The following is an 11343-nucleotide window of genomic DNA, read 5'->3' on the forward strand; positions in this document are numbered from 1 at the left end:
TATACATATAGATAAAAATTTGAACTTATTTTCAATCTTTTTTTTATTTTTTCTGCATACATGGAAATAGTTAACATCTTCCTAAAATAACTCTTAATTCATACCTTTTTAATGCATGTCATCTAAACAACCAACATTTTTTTAAAATAATCTAAATTTATTTCTTTCCTAAAATAATTACGAAGAGTCCCATGAAATTTATTTTGAATTTTTTCTCGAAATTTCATGTATGGAGGGAAATATTTGTGAAAGGTTCCTATATTCGTTTTCTTGTGCATGGACTCTAAACCATCAATAATTTTGTTCCAAAATTAAGATGAGTCCCACTCAAATTTGAAGTTATTTCAAATATTTCAATTTCTTTTCTTTTACGAGTGTAGAATTAGTTAACAGGCTTTTATAATACCTTTACATCAAAATTAAATTTCTTTGTGTATGCATGGAATATCAATTTTTTGTGCGTGTGGAATTTATTTGAGTGGAATTTTTTTTGCATACAAATTACTGAAAAAATAAAATTGATTTTCCTTTTTCATGAATGCATGGTTTTCTTTTATAGTATAATTTAATTAATTTTCTTTTTTTCTGCCACCGAAAACCCAATTTTAGTATAAATGAGTTTTTTTCTATGTGCATGGTTTTTTTTGTGCATGAGTTTTTTGTACCAATAAAAACCTAATTTTAGTACCATTGAATTCCTTTGCATGTGTTTCTTTGTGTGTGCATGTATATTTTTTTGCATGAGCATGAAATTTTTTTGTGAGTGTGTGTGTGATTTTTTTTTTTTTTTGAGTGGAACTTTTGTACATATGAATCACAAAAGAAAAAAATTATATGCACAAAATCTTATTTTTGTACCACTAATTTTATTTTGTACATGCATGATTTTTTTATTTGAATCTGATGACCCAAAGATTGATTTTGATGATCACAAAACCTTGAAGTATAAATACTAATGTTTGTGTTGCAAGGAGAAAGATATTTATTTTGCAAGGAACATAGCAAGTTGGAAGAACACAAGAAGGCCTCCAAAGCTCTCAAGAAAAGTTGGAAGAAAGCTACAATTTATTGGCCCAAGTCTCAAGTTCAAAGGATTCAAATTGGAGGAGCAAATTCAAAGGAAAATTCAAAAGAATAGTCTCCGAGTCGACTCCTGAAGAATTCGAGTCGACTCCGATGCTTGTCGAGTCGACTCCAGAGTAGAACGAGTCGACTCCAGGGAGTAACAGACAGAAAGACAGAAAAGCTATTTTAGACCCTGAGAGCCGAGTCGACTCCTGAGGAACTCGAGTCGACTCCAATGGTTGGCAGGTCGACTCCTAAGGAAGCACGAGTCGACTCCCAGAGAAATACAAGGCAAAAAGTCAGAGAGCCAATTTCAGACACTGAGTGCCGAGTCGACTCCCGCAAAGCCCGAGTCGACTCCGAGACAGTGCTACACCAAAAGACAGAAGACAGTGTTTTTGTCTCTGAGACTCGAGTCGACTCCAAGACAGTTCGAGTCGACTCCAAGGCAGCGCTACTCCAAAAAGACAGAAGACTCTTTTTCGGATACTGAGAGCCGAGTCGACTCCGGAACAGTTCGAGTCGACTCCAAGACTGAACGAGCCAAAAGACAGAAGATCGGAAGTTCGGCCTCTGAGCGCCGAGTCGACTCCCAGAATTCACGAGTCGACTCGAGTGAGCCAAGTTGAAGAATACATCTATGGATTCCTTGGGATGAGCCGACTCCAAAAGTGCAAGGTCAGCTCCAGATTTTGGCGAGTCGACTCCGGGTTAAGTCGAGTCGACTCCCAGTCGAGAAGACCACTTTAATTCAAATCTGGAACAGTTGCCGAGCCGACTCCAGTCAAGCACGAGTCGACTCCTGCAACAGGCGAGTCGACTCCAGATCGCGCGAGTCGACTCCGATCCCAACGAAAATATTGTCAGGAGGTACAGACTGTGTCCAACGGCTCTATTTTTGTCTCTAACGGCTAGATTCTTGTTTCCACGCCATCTAAAGCTATAAAATCAAGAGGAGAGCTAGGGAAGAAGGTATGGAAGTGGGAGAGAACATTTAGAGAAAAGATTTCAAAGAGATTACACGGAAAATCTCCCATAAGCACAAAAGGGCCATTCAAAGTAAAATAGAGAGAAGAAGAGCATCCAAGTGAATCCCAAAGCTTCCTCTCCATCCGTGTGCTGCCTCAATCATCCTCTACCTCGTGCCAAATCAGAAGAGGGTCAAGTAAAGAAGAAGCCGAGTTCCTTCATCTTCAAAATTCGTTTGAGAGCTTCTCTTTACTCCATTTGTTTATATTGGATATATTTGCTTAGTTAAGAAGCTTGTACTTGCTTTAAATTCTTAGTCTAATATCTTGTAACTTGATTCAATCAAGAGATTGAATCAAGAGGTTAAGGTTTGTTGGTGAGCCAAAGGAAAACCAACGGTGTTAAGGTTTGTTGGTGAGCCAAAGGGAAAACCAACGTTGTAAGGTTGTGGTTGGTGAGCCTTTGGAAAAAACCAACTGGGTTGATTGTGAACCCGAAAAACAATCGTTGTAAGGTTGTGGTTGGTGAGCCTTTGGGAAAACCAACTGGGTTTGATTGTGAACCCGGAAAAACAATCGGTTGGTTCTAGTCGGTGAGCCTGTGAAAACCGACCGAGTTCGTTGTGATCTCGCAAAACAACAAGTTGGGTTGTGAGCTTGTAAAACAACCGGCTGTAATCTGGAGGATTATAGTGAAATTCCCAAGAGGTCTTGGGGAGTGAATGTAGGTGCTGGGGTGCACCGAACCACTATATGTTTGTTGTGTTTGTGATGCTTTTTGTCATTGTCTAACTTGCTCACTTACTTACTTAGATAAATTGCTTGCTTAACTCTTATCTGCGCATCCTTTAGTTGCAAGCATATTTAATCTACTTAATCAAGTCTCATTCAATAAATCAAACTGTTGCTAAGTTTAAATTCTACTGTGCATCTATACAACTTAGCATAATTAATTGAAAAGTTTTAGAAGTAGTATAAAAGATTTAAAAGACCCAATTCACCCCCCTCTTGGGTTGTATCTACTGGGCAACAAGTGGTATCAGAGCAGGTGCTCAAATATTATTTGTAGTCTTAACCGACTAGAGCCAAAGATCATGACAACCCCACATAACGTATTACTTGCTGAGGGACTTTCCACAAACAGGCCTCCACTGTTTGATGGATCTAACTATATTCAATGGAAAGCTAAAATGAAAATCTTTACTCAATCACAAAACTATGAGTTATGGAATGTCATAACAAATGGCCTACACACACCCACGAAATTAATTGAAAGTATGTTCGATAAAAATTTGGCTGAACTAAATGCTAAGGCTATGAACCTTCTCTACTGTGCATTTAATAAAAATATTTTCAACCAAGTTTGTATATGTTCATCTGCCAAACAAATATGGGATACTCTTGAAGCAACTTATGATATTTCCGAAGAACCCCATGTTAGTTTACTTGAGGATAATTGCAAGACTAACATTGAGCATGCAGGAAACACTCTAAATCAGGAAGAAAGATTCAAAAGCTTCCTAAAGACAAAGAAGAAGAGGAAGGTAGAAGAAAGGAAGAAAGAGATAAAAAGAAAGAAAGCCTTGACCAAGAAAGAGTCAAGCAAGAAATTAAAAGTTAGGAGCAACAATGATGATATTAGCTCCAAGGAACTACAAGAGGTAACTAACTCGTGCGTTATGGCACAAGAAGACAAGGTAAAATCTGAATCTACTCTTACCTCAAATGATTTTCAAGAAGAATTCTCTTATGATGAATTATTAAATGCTTTTCATGATTTGTATGGTGAATGTAGAAAATTAGCGGTGAAGAATAAAAATCTTAAGAAACTAAATCTGAAAATTTCAAAAGAAAGAAATTCTAATGATGAAATACGAGATAAACTAAATTCTGAAAATGAAATTTTAAGGTTAAATTCAGAACAATTAATTCAGAAAAATCAGAATTTAATTAAAAAAATCAAAACTTAAGTAAGTCTTTTATTAACAAATTTACTGTAAGTTCAGAAAGATTAAAAATGATGTTTGAAAGCCAACATGCTGATTTTGATAAATCAAAATTTGGCTTAACTCCTTCACTTAGCAATGAATCCCTAAAGAAAAAGGTTATCAATTCACCAAGCAAACCATTAAATAAGATAACTTATTTCAAACATGAAAAGAATGGGCATAACAACTTTACCTATCGTTCTAACATAATTAAATCAAGTAGTAAAGTTATTATAATTAAACAAATTTGGATTCCAAAAGGAACTATATGTCCTAACTCTCAAGGACCCAAGCAAGCTTGGGTACCCAAAATGAAAATATGAGGATGTAGACATAGGTGTGCCAAGATACCCATGGAACAAAAGAAACTTATAATATACTTATGAAAAGTTATTAACAAAAATAATAATAATGAAATCAGTAATCCTTGCATCTCATCATTATTTTTGCTTTAGTATTTGATTAAAATTTGAATTGCAAGTATTGATCAATTTTGTGATAATACTTTTGGAAATATAATCAAATCACTTCATTTTATAGTATGCTTTACTCACTATTGGATAAGTTGCTAAATGATGAATCAATTTATTAAGAATAACTCTATGAATTCTCTATATGCTTGATTGAGAGTTTTTATCCATGGCATTATTGTTTATTGATCATAGATATGATAATGTGTACTTGGTATGCTTTTGAATATATACACTATGAATACCAAGATTAAAGAAACCATCTTTGGCATATAAAATCAACTCATGCTAGTATGTACTTAATCTCAAAAGACCTTGCCATTGCCTTACTTAGATTATCTTCTGAAAGGTCAAAGTTTGCTATGCATGTTAACTAAGGAAACAAACAAGAATCAATTTCTAAATCTAAAGATGTTGTTTCCATCACTAAGTTTTCAAAAGCTTACATTGGATTTGTTCTTGGCAAATAAAATTGAAATATTTTCTGTATTTGCTAAATCTTGTAAAAGTGTTTCAAATGATAAAGGTTTCCAAACTGTGAAGGTATCATGGCACAGTGTTGAAAACCAAAATCCTGATAAAGTTTATACAAAAATTAATTATTTCAGCACCAAGGACACCTTAAGTAAAATATGGTTAATAGAATTCTTGAAGAAATGAAAAAGACAATTGTGTATGATAGTCATCTACTTAAATAATTTTTAAAAGCTATCATCACTGCTTGTCATACATATGATTTCTATTAGATCTATTTTTTGATGAAAACTCCTTTTGATCTTCTGAAAAATGAAAAATGAACCATTGCATATCTTTCATATTTTTCAGTCATACACGTTATGCTTGATATGTTCTTTTAAAAATAATGCCAAATCTGATAAAGATACTTCTATCTTTGGATATCATCATCAAGCAATGCGTATAGAATGAAAAGATTCTAGTTGAAGAAATATCAATTCAGTTTATTCTTTATGAGACTAATGATTTATTATCAAAATACTAAAATCAAATTATATATGTATATGGTTAATCTTTTACATATAACAATCTGAAAACTTGTTAATAATTAGAACCAAATTGAGTTCTTTAGAAATGCACTTAATGAAGAAAAATTGATAACTACTAAAAGACTAAATCAAGAAAAGATGAAATAGATCTTGATGAAATTCTTGCATGATTAGAAGTAAAGATCACCATTATCATTTGCTTGCTTTATGAGCTTTATATTCTGTTAAATGAATGTGTAGAATACACTCCTGTGTGGTTATTTCATTAAAAAAAGAAGGGATCTATGTAAAATAACCACCTTATTTGAAAACACTCATTACAAATATGATAAAGCAATTTGTGATTTGGAACAAGCATCAAAAGCATGATAGAATAATTATTTTATCATATACCTAATAGACCAGATTGTGTGATCATTATGTGACCTTGTGCAAGACTTCAATCTAACTCTAATGAATCATAATTTATTGATAACAAATGAATCATAATCTGGATTTTGATAGAAACAATTGTTTAAGGCAATTTGATCAAAACTTAGCTAGCATGTCTTATTGATAATTATCTTAAGCAAATAGAATCTAAGCTAAATTGATTCTGAAAATAAAAAATTGATTTGACCTTGATAAATCTTTCTATTGCCTCACATGCTTGTCCTTGAACCATCTTGGTTATTGAAACTATCTCTTTAGTTCAAGTGATATGTGCTTGCTTATATTTAGGCAATCTCTTGAATAAAGTGACTCAACATGCAACTATTGTCATATCTTATATTGAGTCATCTAGTTAAAAAAATATGTTGGATGAATGTTTTGTATCTTGAAGAAAATAATAACTTTCTTTCAAGAAAGAAAAGGAGTTTGTTAATAATGCAGGATCCTTGAGCAAGAAAATGAGAGATCTCAACTTGAAGGATATCTCCATATAAGATACAATAAACATTCACATGCAAACAAGAGAGAGGACCTTCTTCAGCCAAACGTTCATACATAAGAAATCTAGTAGGTATTTGACTGAAGAATGCAGAATGAATTGGTAATTCTAGATACTTCTCTCATAAATTAATTGAGCAAAGTCAATAACTTAAATCTTATTATGGCATGATTAAAGTCTTTAATTATAAATTTTTGATATCATGTCTATATATATATATATATTGATTGACTTATACTTTTAGAAATTGTTTCATGGTTTGCCCAAACTAAAATATATCTTTGCCTATGTCATAACCATGAAATACACAAGTTTATGCTTAAAATTTTGATTTAAAATAACTTGTGAGAAATTATGAATCCTTGAGCACAATGAAAATATTGTTTGCATGATATACATCTATATGATACATAAGATTATTTCTTTATTCTACTCTTTTATGTAAATTACTTGAGAATAACAAAAAGAGAGAGAGATAAAGAAAAGAAAATGGATATTATTCAAGAGATGTAAAATCTAAGCAAAGGCAAATACTTCAATCTTAAGGAAAAGCAAAACAAGCATAATATATTCGGCACATTTGGAAGGGATAAAATCCATAATTAATTACACTTAAATAGGGAGAGTTTGAAGTGAACATTTTAACCTTTCTATATTGCTCATCATAGGGATGGTGCCAATGGAGAGGCTAGTGGTAGTACCCGGCACTATTTGACCCAACTATTCGGTGTAGGGTATATTAGGGACGGCACAAGAGGGAGGCTAGTGGTAGTACCTCGTGCCCCTTCCAACTCCACCGGATAAGAAGCAAATAGAGTATAAAGCATAAGAAAGTAAAAACGAAAAACAATAACAAAATGTTCGTTAATTGATTAAGAAAAGAAATTCAAAAAAAATGAATGACAAAGTAAATGAAAGTATATAAGAAGAATCAAGTCAAGTTTTAGTCACTTGGAAACACACCTTAAGGATGAAATCAGTGCAAAAGTATGTTTAAATAGGGGAAGTTTATTTGAAAAAAATTGATCATTGACATGCTTGTTATTTTAATGCATGACTTAACACATAATATATTTTGCATGTGGCATGATGTCTGAAATTATGGGTTCTCAATATTTTGTAATGCTCCATGCTTGGACAATTTGATTGAATGTTTGGAATACTGCATAAAATTATTTTTGGGTATTATTGAAAAGAAATTTCAGATTTGTCGTTCACAATCATCTTTAAAAACTGAAAGTTGAATAAATTTGTAAAAAGGAGAAGAAAAAGATATCTCTATTTAGGCAAAATGAATTGATCTTGATCTGTCTTTCTACTTGCCTAACTTTGATACATAATATCCTAATACTTGTTAAAATATCCTCCATTTTGTATCAAAACTCAATATTAAATATAAAGATTCTGAAAGTGCTCTAATGTTATTGAAATATGTGTTTTTCAATCATAATGATTTAAGATGAGCTACAATGTGGAAGATACATATCTCAAATTATGACTTTGAAAGACTCTATTGAAAATCTTTATGAAATTCAGAATCTGATTTTGTATAAAAGCTTAAACTCAATATGATCTCTAAATAAAATCTTAATGTAAGAAAAACAAAATTAATTTTGATGCCTTGGTTGATTTCTCCGATACGCATCCGAAACATATCATTTCTTATCTTTAAAGTATACTAATATTGGTCCAAATGATGTGTCTTTCGATGATCTCGATTGAAAACAAAAATTTCTAAATATATGATTTTATTTTGATATTAAAAAGATTTATTGTGTTTCATGTATACATTGCTGAAAAACTATGATTAAGAAATAGAATTCTATAAATATATATTACCTCAATGATCATCTATGTGTTTTTCTCTCCTACATTCTTAAAGACTTCCATCAGAATATATATAGAGTGAATGATTTTAAAGCTAGAAATATTTCAGCTCACTCAAATGATTCTAAAAGAAAGAAAATGTGAATGCTTTTGAAAGAAACTGAGCTTCAAATGAATCATTTTCTGATTAATATTTCTACACATTTTTTCTAAGATTAAGAGAAAGCATAACTTGTTCTTGAAGGATTAGAAAGAGTAATTGCTACAAATTTTGAATAATGATAGATTACTCTACATTCTCGATATCATAGAATTTCAGTTTTATTCACGTTTATCATTAAAATCTGAAATTCAATAATAGAAAAGAATGATTAAAGAAGAATGCATCTTTTGAGGGGGAGCTTTAGATATTCAGTATCTCATACCTTGATAGATTTTAATGAACCTCCTTGTATTGCAAGACTTGCTTTAAGTATATAATGAGTTTATACCTTGAGATGAGTTCTATAAAGGTTGTCTTATCTCAAACATTGAGTCTTATGAAAATAAGCTGAAACTTGTAGAAAATATATTTTTTGAGATTGACAATTTTACTGAACATTATCTTCAAATTCTAAACACTTAAATGGAATGATCAATTGAGGGGGAGAAAGAAAATCTCACAAGGAGAGATCTTATGGAACTTAATCGCATAAATCTATAACTAAAGGAGAGAGAAAGCCTACTAAGTGAAAAGTGATCCTAATGCTCTCCAATATGTATCATCTGAAATTTAAATCTGAAAATCTTTATGGTACACCTTGAGGCTTGTTATTTGGTTAATATATCTTATGCATAAATCATGAACCAAATTGCAATTCAAACAGTTGATCTTAAGAGCCTCTAACTTAATAAAAAAAAGGGAGAATAATGTGTTGAATGTTCTTGAGTATCTCTTAGAAAATCTATTTTTGGAATTTACTAATGAGGCTTGTTCTTTAGAACTTCAATTTTTATGTCAATTCATATTTTTATGTATCAAATTGTGCTTATTTTCTAAAGAAATAAAAGAAAGTCTTTAAATGAGCTCTAAGATGTATCAAAAATTGTATATTTTGGTATTTGTGCCCCAATATTCTTATTATCATAAAAGAACTTTGAAGTCATTAAGAATTAATGATCCAACATGATGATATGTTTTTCAAGTATATGAGTTTTGCACTTATACTCTGAAAATTAATTAAATTGCTCTCATGTTGATAAAATACTTAATATATTGGGCAAAAGATCTTAAATGAACGAGCTTTCATACTTATTATTGAAGAGAGGTTAGATTTCCATTCGTGCTTTCTTTGAATATCATTTGTGGTACTTCTTGAATTAACTTAAGAAAGATTCCATCTACACTTGAGTTGAAAACTATCCTTGGAATCACATTCGATGTGTTCTGCTCTGAAATTATCTTAATTGGCTCTGATCTATGCTCATTAATCTTATTCTAATATTATTGCCTTGAGTTATATGATTCATATCCTTGCAATAATTTGACATGCAAATCAGAGTACAATAAGAAAAAGAAATATTTGAGTTGTCTTATCTTTGTGCTTAATGTTTCACTATCTTTTTGATGTTGTCAAAAAGGGGGAGAAATATCTAAGTATATGCTCATAATGCTTTATGTTTTGAATTGAATACAAATCAGCTTAAATTGAAATATGTTGATTGTGTATTGAATACAAATCAGCTTAAATTGAAATATGTTGATTAAATCTAAAGCATTATCATGAAGTGTGTTTTAAATATATCTGTTTTCTACTTCATGCAACTTAGCTATGCATTAGTCCTAGAACACAATACATTTTATATTGCACATACTACAAGTTTTGTCATCATCAAAAAGGGGGAGACTGATGACCCAAAGATTGATTCAAAGATTGATTTTGATGATCACAAAATCTTGAAGTATAAATACTAATGTTTGTGTTGCAAGGAGAAAGATATTTATTTTGCAAGGAACATAGCAAGTTGGAAGAACACAAGAAGGCCTCCAAAGCTCTCAAGAAAAGTTGGAAGAAAGCTACAATTTATTGGCCCAAGTCTCAAGTTCAAAGGATTCAAATTGGAGGAGCAAATTCAAAGGAAAATTCAAAAGAATAGTCTCCGAGTCGACTCCTGAAGAATTCGAGTCGACTCCGATGCTTGTCGAGTCGACTCCAGAGTAGAACGAGTCGACTCCAGGAAGTAACAGACGGAAAGACAGAAAAGCTATTTTAGACCCTGAGAGCCGAGTCGACTCCTGAGGAACTCGAGTCGACTCCAATGGTTGGCAGGTCGACTCCTAAGGAAGCACGAGTCGACTCCCAGAGAAATACAAGGCAAAAAGTCAGAGAGCCAATTTCAGACATTGAGTGCCGAGTCGACTCCCGCAAAGCCCGAGTCGACTCCGAGACAGCGCTACACCAAAAGACAGAAGACAGTGTTTTTGTCTCTGAGACTCGAGTCGACTCCAAGACAGTTCGAGTCGACTCCAAAGCAGCGCTACTCCAAAAAGACAGAAGACTCTTTTTCGGATACTGAGAGCCGAGTCGACTCCGGAACAGTTCGAGTCGACTCCAAGACTGAACGAGCCAAAAGACAGAAGATCGGGAGTTCGGCCTCTGAGCGCCGAGTCGACTCCCAGAATTCACGAGTCGACTCGAGTGAGCCAAGTTGAAGAATACATCTATGGATTCCTTGGGATGAGCCGACTCCAAAAGTGCAAGGTCAGTTCCAGATTTTGGCGAGTCGACTCCGGGTTAAGTCGAGTCGACTCCCAGTCGAGAAGACCACTTTAATTCAAATCTGGAACAGTTGCCGAGCCGACTCCAGTCAAGCACGAGTCGACTCCTGCAACAGGCGAGTCGACTCCAGATCGCGCGAGTCGACTCCGATCCCAACGGAAATATTGTCAGGAGGTACAGACTGTGTCCAACGGCTCTATTTTTGTCTCTAACGGCTAGATTCTTGTTTCCACGCCATCTAAAGCTATAAAATCAAGAGGAGAGCTAGGGAAGAAGGTATGGAAGTGGGAGAGAACATTTAGAGAAAAGATTTCAAAGAGATTACACGGAA

The sequence above is a fragment of the Phoenix dactylifera genome, chromosome 3, assembly GCF_009389715.1.
Source record: "Phoenix dactylifera cultivar Barhee BC4 chromosome 3, palm_55x_up_171113_PBpolish2nd_filt_p, whole genome shotgun sequence".
Lineage (NCBI taxonomy): Eukaryota > Viridiplantae > Streptophyta > Magnoliopsida > Arecales > Arecaceae > Phoenix > Phoenix dactylifera.